General features: G+C 44.6%; 1 pseudogene; it reads right to left on the reverse strand.

Moving 5' to 3' along the window:
• Nucleotides 1–8,640: 8,640 nt before the first annotated feature.
• On the reverse strand, nucleotides 8,641–12,157 carry LOC110743980 (annotated as a pseudogene).
• Nucleotides 12,158–13,384: the final 1,227 nt, after the last annotated feature.

Below are 13,384 nucleotides of genomic sequence, written 5' to 3' on the forward strand. Positions count from 1 at the left end.
CTCCCAAGTAGCTGAGACTACAGGCGCCCGCCACCACGCCTGGCTAGTTTTTTGTATTTTTAGTAGAGACGGGGTTTCACCATGTTAGCCAGGATAGTCTCGATCTCCTGACCTCGTGATCCACCCGCCTCGGCCTCCCAAAGTGCTGGGATTACAGGCTTGAGCCACCGCGCCCGGCCACAATCGGTTTTATACCGAGATGTTCCATTGCCCAGGGGCAGGCAGGAGACAGATGCTTTTCTCTGTCTCAACTGCCAACAACCGCCAAGAGGCCTTCTTTCCTCTTGTACTAGTCCTCCTCAGCACAGACCCTTCACGGGTGTCAGGCTGGGGGACGATCAGGTCTTTCCCTTCCCACGAGGCCATATTTCAGACTCTCACATGGGGAGAAACCTTGGACAATAGCTAGCTTTCCTAGGCAGAGGTCCCTGCGACCTTTGGCAGTGTGCGTGTCCCTGGGTACTTGAGATTAAGAGAATGGTGATGACTTTTAACCAGCAAGCTGCCTTCAGGCACTTGTTTAACAAAGCACACCCTGCACAGCCCAAAATCCTTTAAACCATGAGTCACCATCGCACATGTCTCTTGCAAGGACAAGGTTGAGGGTAGGGTCACAGATTAACAGCATCTCAAATACAGAACAAAATGGAGTCTCTTATGTCTACTTCTTTCTATATAGACACAGTAACAGGCTGATCTCTCTTTCTTTTTTTTTTTTTTTTTTTTTTTTTTTTTTTGGGGGTTTTTTTTTTTCCCCCCGGTTGGGGTGTTGTGGCCGGATCTCAGCTCACTGCAAGCTCCGCCTCCCGGGTTCCCGCCATTCTCCTGCCTCAGCCTCCCGAGTAGCTGGGACTACAGGCGCCCGCCACCTCGCCCGGCTAGTTTTTTTGTATTTTTTTAGTAGAGACGGGATCTCTCTTTCTTTTCCCCACAATCTAGCAAGTGTGTATTGGGTTGCTTCACTGTTTTAGGTACTAGGGATACGTAGTAACCAGCCTTCAGGATGGCTCTTAGTGATCCCTGCCTCCTGGTATTTATATCCTGTGTAGTCAGTACACTCCCAGGATTGGGTTAGAGTATAGCAGAGGCAATGGTATGACCCTCCTGATATTAGATTATAAAAAGACTGCAGCTTCTGTCTTGGACACTGCTTTGCTCTTGGATCACTGACTCTGGGAAGAGCCATGCTGTGCGCAGCCTTCTAGAGAGGCCCATGGAGAGAAAGGGACTGAATCCTTCTTCCAACAATCACATGAGTGAACCTGGAAGCAGATTTTGCAGTCCCAGTGACGTCTTCATGGCTGCACCCTTAGTCGACAGCATGACTGACCTCATGAATGACCTTGAGCTAGAAAAGCTGTTCTCAGGTTCTAAACATTCAGAAACTGTATGAGAAATAACTTTGTTGTTTTAGATGCTAAGATTTGAGTTAATTTGTTACAGTCTTGAGAATTTTACAGTTTGGTCACACAGACACTGATTATTTGACTGTGTCTCCAACTTGGATTACCTGGTAAACAAGATGTGCAATGACCAAATTAAGTCACATATTTAAAGGTCACTTGGGTTCAAAGAAATGGAGGTAGATCTATATGTACTCTCATGAAAAGACTTCTGAGACATATTTAGTAGAACAAGTCAAATTGTATAATATGGTCTTTATTTATTTTTATTTTATTTACTTTTTTGAGACAGTCCTGTCACCCAGGCTCGAGTGTAGTGGTGCAATCTCAGCTCACTGCAACCTCCATCTCCCAGGTTCAAGGGATTCTCATGCCTCAGTCTCCCTAGTAGCTGGGATTACAGTGTGCACTGCCACGCCTGGCTAGTTTTTATATTTTTAGTAGAGACAGAGTTTCGCCATGTTGGCCAGGCTGGTCTTGAACCCCTGACCTCAAGTGATCCTCCCATCCCCACAAAGTGCTAGATTACAGGTATGAGCCACTGCGCCTGGTCCTGTGGTCTTATTTATGTTTTTAAAAAAAGCATCTCCAGTTTTCTAGATTGTCAATGAAAGGTAATTCCACTGGGGGAGGAGCAGCTGACAAGCCAACCCATGACGCCCCGCAAATCACTTTCACTTTGGGTAATTTCTGCTAATTTACTATTACTAATCCTTGAGATTCTCAGCAGGTATATTTACACATTAAAATTCAATATTTGGAAACACATCTGTTTGACACTGTTCAAAATCATTTTTAGGTGAAAGTTTTGTTACGGGAATTAATAGTATGGTTAGTAGGCCGGGCGCAGTGGCTTAAGCCTGTAATCCCAGCACTTTGGGAGGCCGAGACGGGCGGATCACAAGGTCAGGAGATTGAGACCATCCTGGCGAACATGGTGAAACCCCATCTGTACCAAAAATACATAAACAACTAGCCGGGCGAGGTGGTGGGCGCCTGTAGTCCCAGCTACTTGGGAGGCTGAGGCAGGAGAATGGCGTAAACCCGGGAGGCGGAGCTTGCAGTGAGCCAAGATCGTGCCACTGCACTCCAGCCTGGACGACAGAGTGAGACTCCGTCTCAAAAAAAAAAATAGTATGGTTAGTAAATAAATGGTATATAATGTAAACGTATCAGGCCTCACTGGCCTGTGACTGTAAAATAAGGTCATATGTCATTATAATTTTTTAAATTGAGGTAAGATTAACATGCAATAAAAAGCCCAGATCTTAGAGGATTGATAAGTTCCAACAATGTCATACACCTATATAACCACCATCAAAATAATATATAAGACAATTTCTTGTTTTCTTTTTTATTTACTGCTCCTTGTAGAGCAGGGCTCTCTCACAGGCAGTGTGCCCAGAGTATCCAGGACATTTTCATGGTCCCAGAAAGTTCCTTGTGCCCCTTTCCAGTCACTGCACTTCCCCCGCAACTGCAAACACATGCTGATTTTTATCACCATAGAAATTAGATTTCTTATAAATGGAATCTCATATCAGCATCATGTTTTTGAGATTTATACATGTTGTGTATCTTAATAATTTGTTCCCTTTGTTGTTGAGTAATATTCTATTTTTGGACTGTACTACACTTTGTTTATCCACTCACCTCTGGATAACATTTGGGTTGTCCAGTTGTTGGCTATTATGAACAAGGCTGCTATAATATTCTTGCATAAGTCATTTTGTGGGCATATGTTTTCATTTCTCCTGGCTAAATACCTACGAGTGAATTGCTGGGTCATAGGGTAGTTGTATGTGGAATTTTAAAGAAACTGCAATTCTCCCAAATGTGTGAGCCGTTTTACAAGACCACCGGCAATATATGAGAGTTTACCATTGCTCCACATCCTCATTCACATTGGGTGGTATTCGTGTTGTTTATTTCAGCCACTCTAGTGGGTATAAAATGGTATCTCATCTTGACAACCAAAGGTGTTGAGCACATTTTCTCATGTGTCATTTTTATACCTGAAGTGTGATGATCTGAACTTGAGTGCTGCAAATTAGCTCTTTCTACTGGTGTCTTCCAGTTCTTTCCGGCCGGATGCAGGCAATACCTCACAGGTTCCCACAAGCCAGTCAGTGGGTGCGAGTCAACCTTTCCCTTTATTCCCCAGGCTCCTTAACATTCAGGACTCTTTATGCCCTCTTTGATGTTTCCCATTATGGGTTCTGTGCCTATAAATGGGGTGAGGTAGGCGGGGTTCTGTGCCTATAAATGGGGTGAGGTAGGCGGGGTTCTGTGCCTATAAATGGGGTGGGGTAGGCGGGAGTGGGGGTTGGGTGGGATGTGGGTGCCTCATCTGTTGCCTGGTTACAGGGATCTGTTCCCTCTCCCTGGTAATTTGGGAAACTAAAGCACACTGTAGTTTCCACTGCATCAGAATGGACTCCGAGCTTCCTCATTTTTCTTTCTTCATTTCCCCAGCTACTAGGTTACCTATCATCACTACCCCCGATTTAACTTGTTTCATCACATGATATGTATGACAATTGTTTGAGTCATTAGTTTTTCTTTTACTTTCTTTGAAAGGCAAATTAAAATCAGTGTTAGGAAGACACAACCTAAAAGTAACAAGTTATGTAGGATGAATTGCATCCCAGAAATATGGGCATCTATCCAGTTTCAAAGGCCTCCACTGAGAGAAAAGTTTTCCATGAAAGAAAAAAAGTCTTAATCTTTTTAAATCTAGTTTTAATTACTCATTTACTAAGCTTTCTGCGACTTCCTGTCCTGGAAATATCTGGTAACAGGGAATGGAATTGAATCTACTAATTCAGCTTTCTGTAGTCAGTAGATAATAGTCACAGATCAGAAGCACCTGTCAGGCGCTAGATTTTTTTTTTTTTCCCTTTATTTCTTGGCACTTAGCCCAGTGCCTGAGTTTCATGAGCGGTACAAGGTCAGAAACAACCAGGTTCACGCACAATTGTGTCTTCCCACAGTGTAAGACTTTATTGATGCTATTTCAATCACAAAAGCCACAAGCGGCATGCAGTTCCCAAAGAGGTGAGTCTCCTTAGTATTTACTGTTCACTCATGAGTCAGAGCTGTGGGCATACAGGCTCAAGCCACTTCACAAGTCAGTCAACATTGCAGACCGTACATAATAGTACACGTAATCAATATATGAATGAATAGATTAAATATTCCACAAAGTATTTTTTAACATCAAGAGAAAAGAAATAGGAGAACTAGGACTGGAAAAGAGTAGGTCTGGTTAACAAACCACTCCAGGGAGCACTAGGAAGATGCAAAGAATCTCCTGGTTTGGGTTGTCTGGTTGGTAGGACTTTCAAGGAAGAGTCTTTCATGTGGCAGAGGCTTCAGTGGCGGATTCTGAAATCTTTTTTTTTTTTTAAACGGAGCCTCGCTGTCCCCCAGACGAGTGCAGAAGCCTGATCTCGGCTCACTGCAAGCTCCGCCTCTTGGATTCACGCCATTCTCCTGCCTCAGCCTCCTGAGTAGCTGGGACTACAGGCTCACGCCAGCACGCCTGGCTAGTGGATTTTTTTTTTTTTTTTTTTTGTATTTTTAGTAGAAACGGGGTTTCACTGTGTTAGCCAGGATGGTCTCGATCTCCTGACCTTGTGATCCACCCGCCTCGGCCTCCCAAAGTGCTGGGATTACAGGCGTGAGCCACCGTGCCCGGCCGGATTCTGAATTCTTATCATGAGTGACAGTAAGACAGTGTCAGTTAAGACGGCCGTTTGGAGCTGTTGAAGGCCTGCTCTTTTTATGACCAGAGTCCTCTGGTGAGGACTGATAGTGGAAGAGTATGCTCGGTTATGTCCTTATCTGGTTGAATGTAGTTTTTATTTTTATTTTCTGTTTATTAAACAAAACACCTTATCCTTGTTGACATAGTCCCCTATGAAACAGAAAATTGAGGCCAGGCGCAGTGGCTCACATCTGTAATTCCAGCACTTTGGAAGGCCAAGGTGGGCAGATCACCTGAGGTCAGGAGTTCGAGACTAGCCTGGCCAACATAGTGAAACCCCGTCTTTATTAAAAATACAAAAATTAGCCAGGCCTGGTGATGCACACCTGTAATCCCAGCTACTCGGAGACTGAGGCAGGAGAATCGCTTGAACCCAGAAGGCGGAGGTTGCAGTGAGCTGAGATCGTGCCATTGCACTCCAGCCTGGATGACAGAGCGAGACTCCATCTCAAAACAAACAAACAAACAAACAACAAAAAGGAAATGGCAAATTGAGTCTTTTTCTAAGTAGGAGTTACATAATTATGTCCAAGGTGCTCTATACACTGAGCTCTAATTGGGCTGCAGAACATGCCTACCAAATTGAAAGACTTCAGTTTTATTAACATTTTTCCTAATGGATATTCCCTCCCTACAATTTCTTAAAGGTATGACCCAGCAAATATCTAATTTTTAAAATAGTTTTAGTATTAATTGTTCTTTCTTTCCAGGAGAAGTAAACAATGACTTTACTTTTCCTGGACGTAAAGTCTCTTCTCTCACTTTAAATTTAAGTAAATAAGTTTAAATTGTCAACATTTCCAGCAATGGAGATTTTTATGTTAAAAAGATAGGCATAAGAGTCTGTCTTTTTGATTGCTAAAAATAAAGTCTAGATTTGGGCATGAATGTTATTTTAATTTCTAGGTGGAATGTGATTGATTATTCACAGCGTGTTTAAAAATTTTAGGCTTTATTTCTATCATTTAGACAGACCCTAAGTGTTGATTGTAGAAAATTAGAAAATACACGTAAGCAAACATAATTAATAGATAATCAGAGTCAACAATTATCTTGCTATCCAGTGATAACAATTGTTTACAATTCCATGTAGATCAGGAGACAGTGTAGGAGAGTGGAATTAATAGTGGCTTACCCACTATTAATTAAACAAGTTTACCTGGATTTGTGTCTCAAGTTGACCACTTTCTGGAAACATTTTTACCTTCTGTTGCCTCATATTCCTCATCTAGAAAATGGGGCTAACAGTGGTACTTTCTTCATGGGCTTTTTGTGAGGATTACATGGAATAATGTATATATGAAGGGCTTGACCAAAACGCTCTGGAAGCTTTTTTTTTTTTTGAGACAGAGTTTTGCTCTGTGTTGCCCAGGCTGGAGTGCAGTGGCATGATCTTGGCTCACTGCAAGCTCCGCCTCCCGGGTTCACGCCATTTTCCTGCCTCAGCCTCCTGAGTAGCTGGGACTACAGGTGCCCATTGTATTTTTAGTAGAGACAGGGTTTCACCATGTAAGCCAGGATGGTCTCAATCGCCTGACCTCGTGATCCACCCGCCTCAGCCTCCCAAAGTGCTGGGATTACAGGTGTGAGCCACTGCACCTGGCCTATCCTTCCATATTTTTTGCTATGCATGTACACATTTAAAATAAAATCGGATTGTACCATGTATATTGATACGCAACCTGTTTTCCACTTACTAATGTATAACAAATATCTTTTAAAAACAATCACATAGTAATCTATTTTTTGGACATGCCAAAATACATTTAACCAATATTTATTTATTTTTTTGAGATGGAGTCTCACTCTGTTGCCCAGGCTGGAGTGCAGTGGTGCAATCTCGGCTCACAGCAACCTCCGCCTGCTGGGTTTAAGCAGTTTTCCTGCCTCAACCTCCCAAGTAGCTGAGACTACAGGTGTGCACCACCATGCCTGGCTAATTTTTTGTATTTTTAGTAGAGATGGGTTTTCACCATGCTGGCCAGGCTGGTCTTGAACTCCTGACCTTGTGATCTGCCCACCTCAACCTCCCAAAGTGCTGGGATTACAGGCGTGAGCCACTGTGCCCAGCCATGTCTTATTTTTTCAATGTTTTTATGTTAATATTTAGTTGTTGGGTTTCTTTTTTACTGAATTAGTTTTAATATTTAAAAAAATAGTAAGAATTTAAGTGATTGGATTTTGATTTTTTTTATGCTTGTGCTCTTTTTCTTAGTAGCAGAGAGAATTTCCATTTTTTAGTGGAAGTTTACAAAATATGACCATATGATACTTCCGCTTTATAGAGTCTTTAAGTAGGCAGATTAATACTTTACAAACAAAAACTACCAGCCTGAGACCTAACCCCTGACCCTTCCTAGTTCATCTATTGCTGAGCGTCCTGCCCTGCCAAGACTCTCTCCCAGCTCCCTCCCACCCCATTTTTGCTGTCTCTCGCTAGCCCACTGCCTTTCTTATCTCTGGTCTGAAGAATGAGCTGGTTATGTCGTCACATGCTTCCCAATGGGTCTAGGCTGTCATGCATCACTGCTCACAGCTTTGTCAGTGCAAGTTCAGCCAAGAAGTGATCTAATTCCAGAGCGAGTTGAACCACAAAGTCCCGCAGAGGTAAGTAACCATGACCAACAGATTCATTTGGGCTGCCAGGTTCTTCTTTGTTTTTTGTTGGGGAGGGATTTATAGTTTATTATGACTTATAAGTGTCATTTTAAAAACATTAGTCCATTTAAACCACGTAGAAATAAGTTTCCAAAAAGTCTGAAAAACAAAACATATTTTAAACATGTTTTTTGTTTTTTTTTTTTTTTGTTTTGTTTTTGTTTTTGTTTTTTTGAGACGGAGTCTCACTCTGTCGCCCAGGCTGGAGTGCAGTGGCGCGATCTCGGCTCACTGCAAGCTCCGCCTCCCGGGTTCACGCCATTCTCCCGCCTCAGCCTCCGACTAGCTGGGACTACAGGCGCCCGCCACCACGCCCGGCTAGTTTTTTGTATTTTTAGTAGAGACGGGGTTTCACCATGTTAGCCAGGATGGTCTCGATCTCCTGACCTCGTGATCCACCCGCCTCGGCCTCCCAAAGTGCTGGGATTACAGGCTTGAGCCACCGCGCCCGGCCCTGTTTTTGTTTTTTTTGAGATGGAGTCTCACTGTCGCCCAGACTGCAGTACAATGGCGTGATCTTGGCTCACTGCAACCTCCGCCTCCTGGGTTCAAGCAATTCTCCTGCCTCAGCCTCCAAAGTAGCTGGGATTACAAGCGTCTGCCACCAAGCCCAGCTAATTTTTGTATTTTTAGTAGAGACAGGGTTTCACCATGCTGGTCAGGCTGGTCTCAAACTCTTGACCTCAGGTGATCCACCCGCCTTGGCCTCCAAAAGTGCTGGGATTACAGGCATGAGCCACTGCGTCTGGCCATAAACATGTTTAAGTAGATAGATTATCTGAAATTCCAGATTGTTCAGTCATTTCATTATTATGCTGTGGCAGCCAGGTAATCCTTAACTTCAGTTGGAGTAATCCTCCCAAATCAGCTTCATTGCCGATTCCAACTTCTATGTTGTCCTCTGTCATTTGCCCTTCAGAGCTTTCCTTGAGGGTTAAGATGGCTGTGTTGACAAAAAGAATCAAACTGTAAAATAGTAAAATATTTGAAGAGATTTGTTCTGAGATTTAGTCTGAGATTTATTCTGAGTGACCAGGACCCATGACACAGCCCTAGGAGGTCCTGAGAATATGTACCCAGGGTGCAGCTTGGTTTTATACATTTTAGGGAGACATGAGACTTCAGTCAAATACCTTTAAGAAATACTTTGGTTTGGTCCAGAAAGGCAGGACAACTTGAAGGTTGGGGTGATGGGCTTCCAGTTATAGGTAGATTTAAAATTTTCTGGTTGACAATTGGTTGAGTTTATCTAAAGACCTGGGATCAATAGAAACGAAGTGTCTGGGTTGTAGAAGAGGTTGTGGAGACCAAAGTTATATCATGCAGATGAAGCCTCCAGGCAGTAGGCTTCAGAAAGAATAGACTCTAAATGCTTCTTATCAAACTTAGGGTCTGTGTTGATGTTAATGCCACAGAGGTGTAATGAGGCCTGTCCAACTGACTTTCCATCATGGCCTGAAGCAATCTTTCAGGTTAGGAGTGCCCTGACAGAGGAAGAAGTCCAATCAGATGGTTGGGGAGGCCTCAAATTTTGATTTTTGGTTTACAGCTGTATGAATGCATCTTCAAGCTCCAGATCTTCATTGTATCTTTTCTCAGCATTTTCCCCTTCACATAGTTCTTTGCTGTTGTTTTCCAGCAAAGTAAGCTCTGGATGGATCTGACTGAAATAAACATGGTCATCCCTCCTTCCAACTACACATAAATCAATTCCAAATGGACAAACACCACTTGACTGAGTGTATTCTTGGGTTACAGAGATTACACTCTGTACCAGCCAAGCTATGGGAATGGGTTCTTGGTGATGTAGGATTTTTCTTCTTGGTCACTTTGCAGGCCAGGGGATCCTCAGCTGGTGACACCCCTCCCGGCCCTCACTCGGCCACACTGGTGCGTCCCAGCTTGCCTGTGTTACAGCTTGTACCTGTGTTCAACAGTTCTCGAGCTCTTGTACTGCTCCCAAGAAGAATGAGGAGATGCTGATATTGAAGGGTGAGGAGGGTGGAAAAAAATTTTATTGCGTGGTGGAACAGCTCCCAGTGGAGAGGGGATGCTGGGGGTTGGTCTCCCGCCTCACAGTCAGGTGGTTCTCTCCTCCCTGCGTGGCTGGGTCCAGGGCTTTTTGTGGGCTCGGAATAGGGGTGGGGCATACTATAGGTAGTATTGGAAAAGGCAACATTCAATTGGTTAAAAGGCATTATTCAGAAAGAATCAATTGGGAAAGGGGAGGCAAACGGGAACAGAAGTTGTCACTCAGTCTCAGGTTTAATCCAGGGCCAGCAGTCTGGGCTTTCAGCCTTCAGGCTGTTTTTGGCTTGAAGATGGGGTTTTACTGGGGTTTGTATCCCCAGGCCCTGGTGACTTCAGCAGGGTGCCACCCATGGGTGCCAATGCGGCTTTCACCCATGTTAACAGGGAGGCCTAGAGGGTAGGAATTATCTGCATTCACCTATACCCTGTCCTGTCCTCCCTCCTCTTGGTAACCTCATCTATTCCATGGATGCTAGCATGACCTTTATCCATGAAATGGGTGGGGGCAGCTAACCTGCAGGAATTAGTCATGCTGACCTGCGCTGTGCCCCTCGACTTCTGTTATTGCCTGCCTTTGGATCCCTCTGATGTAGTTTTCCTTTCTAGGAATTCAACCTGAAGCTCCAAATTGAGTTTGGGGCAAGTTCGCCTCAGGAGGGTTCATGGACGCATTAAGTTAAGTCCTAGGTGGCCTTCGCCAGACTGCAGCCAGCAGCCAGCAGGGCTGCTCCTTCACTGCTTCCTGATCGTAAGCCCAATGCTAAGGTGAAACCTGGAACTGGGTCCTCCTCAAACAAGGGAGTGAAAGGGAGAATTGGGGTCCTGGCCTAGTAAGATGCCTTTCAAAAGGAAAAAAAATCCTCTAGCATAGAAAAAGCTCCCTGTATTTGCAGGACTGTGTTAACTCCTGACATGGTGGAGAAAAGAAAAAGTGCAGGGTGGGGAAGGTGCCTGGGGTAAAAAGCCTCTTGATCTATGCAATTGGGTTCCTCCAAAAGGGAGAGAAACTCTTAATCTGTGCTTCCTCTTTGCCTCTAAGAATAGACAGAAACTGCATTGTTCTCAATTGCATATCTGATGGCTGGGCCAAATGCTCTTTCCACCCAGTAATATCTCTGTAGTTTGCAACAACACCCTTAACATTGTAAGGCAGATAGTGCCATGACAACTGTGAAAAAAGAAGGAAAATGCTGTAGGAAAGACTGGATTGGAACAAGGCCGACATTCCCAACCCCAGAGATGATGGAGATGGGGGTGTTGGGGTCCTCTCCAGCATCCTGTCCTCTTAGTTGTGCCATTGCTCTTAATTGGCTCACCAGAGGTTTGGTGCTTCGTCTGCCTTCAGAAAAGAGTCTTAATACAAGAAGCCTCGGAAAAAAGTGAAGTGTCTACATCCGCATTTACTCACCCTTCAGGTATCCTGGGTGATTCCCCAAAATGATGTAGGATTTTTCTTTTCAGTCACTTTGCAAGCCAGGAACCCCTGGCTGGTGATGCCCCACCCGGGCCTTGCTCAGCCACGCTGGCATGCCCCAGCTCGCCTGTGTTATAGCTTGTACCTGCATTTGGCAGTTCCTGAGCTTTTGTAATGTGCCCAAGGAGAGGGGAGAATCATTATATTGAGCAACTGAACAGCTCTCAGTGGAGAGGAGATGCAGTAGGTGGTCCCCCAACCCTGCAGTTGGGTGGTTCTGTCCTCCCCACATGGCCAGGTCCAAGGCTTTTTCTGAGTTCAGAATAGGGGTGGGGCAGGCCATAGGTAGTATTGGAAAAGGCAACATTCGATTGGTTAAAAGACATTATTCAGAAAGAATCAATTGGGAAAGGGCAAGCAAGCAAGAACAGAAGTTTTTACTCTGAGTTGTGGGTTTCATCTGGGACCAGCAGTCTGGTCTGTCAACCTTCAGGCTGTTTTTGGCTTGAAGATGGGGTTTCACTGGGGACCTGCCCCTATCTGCCTAGGCATTTGGCTGCTTCCTGTCGTTATCATTGGTACACAGATATTATAGTATTGCTGAGCTAGTTTTTGAATTCTATGCACAAGCACTCTGATCTGGATCCGTGCCACTGTACACCAACCCGCTAAGCTTGGTAATGGGTTCTACTTTGTGTGCACTTTGCTCATCATACAGAATGGATTTCTGTTTCTTCTCAGTGCTAATACCACACCATTTGCAGCTTTAATTCCCACTGAAGGGGCTCCTCCCACTACAGCAGCTAAAGCATATTCAGTCTGGACAAGTGTACAAGATGGGTTGAGTGTAGTCAGCGAGAAGCTGTACCTGTGCTCTGCCATCTTTACCTGGAGAGCCAAAGCACATCCCCTCGCTTTTCTTCTCTGGCTCCTAACCTGACTTTAACTGTGTTTTCCTTCTGTGCCTCTGTGCAAAATACCAAACACAAGTACTGGAGATCTAATTCCAGAGTGACAATGTGAGAAGTTTCTCGGACCTGCTTCCCAATGAAACATCAGTAATTGGTGAAAATTATTAGGAAAAAAACCCCAACACTTAGAGTCCCTGGAGATTGTCCAGAGGACATACAGCAAATGAATAAATATTTATTCAAGTAAATCTCCTAAATTTTGGACAGTGAGAATCTGCGACACTTGATCTGCTCCCTGCCTCCCGCTACCCTCAAACTCCATGTGATGGAAGATAAACTGCAGGTTGGGTGGCCAAGAATATGGAGTCACCTCCTATCACCTCAGCTCCTGGTCTCTCTTCCAGACTTCAGGCTGCCAGCATTTCTCTCGTCCCCTTCTCCGTGTGGCAGAGGCTAAATTCTCAGTGAGTACAGCCAAAGAGCTGGGGACTCCTGTCCTTCACTCAGCTCTCTACTGCTACCCTAGACATGACAGGTTGAAAACACTAGGCCACAACTGCTTTTGCCCTGGCTTGCTTTTAGGGGCCCAGGGAGAGCAGGCCATAAGAAGAGAGAGCTCTGGCTGGGAATAATGGCTTATGCCAGCACTCCTAGCACTTTGGGAGGCTGAAGCAGGCAGATCTCTTGAGCTTAGGAGTTCAAGCCCAGCCTGGGCAACATGGCAAAACCCTGCCTCTACAAAAAATAGAAAAAAATTTAGCCAGGTGTGGTGGTGCCTGTAGTCCCAGCTACTTGAGGGGCTGAGGTGGGAGGATTGCTTGAGCCCAGGAGGTCAAAGCTGCAGTGAGCTGAAATCACACCACTGCACCCCATCCTAGGTGACAAAGTAAGACCTGGACTCTAAATAAATAAATAAGAGAGCATGAGCTCTGAGCTATCTCTAAATAAATTGACTTTATCTTAAGCGAAATGTGAGGACGTTGATGCCTGAGGGCTCTTTGGAAAACAATGGAAGTTAAGGTGATAAGCAATTAAGAGGAGGTTGGTAGCCCCAGGTGAGCTATGAGCTAACACAGGTCAGCTGATTTACCAAAGCGACAAGTGAGGGATGGGGGAGAAAGCTAAGAAGATCCTTCCTGGGGTTGGAACAAACCTCAAAGACTAGCCTCAAAAACTACTCTGGCAAATGGGCCCAGAT

The sequence above is a fragment of the Papio anubis genome, chromosome 8 (assembly GCF_008728515.1).
Source record: "Papio anubis isolate 15944 chromosome 8, Panubis1.0, whole genome shotgun sequence".
NCBI lineage: Eukaryota > Metazoa > Chordata > Mammalia > Primates > Cercopithecidae > Papio > Papio anubis.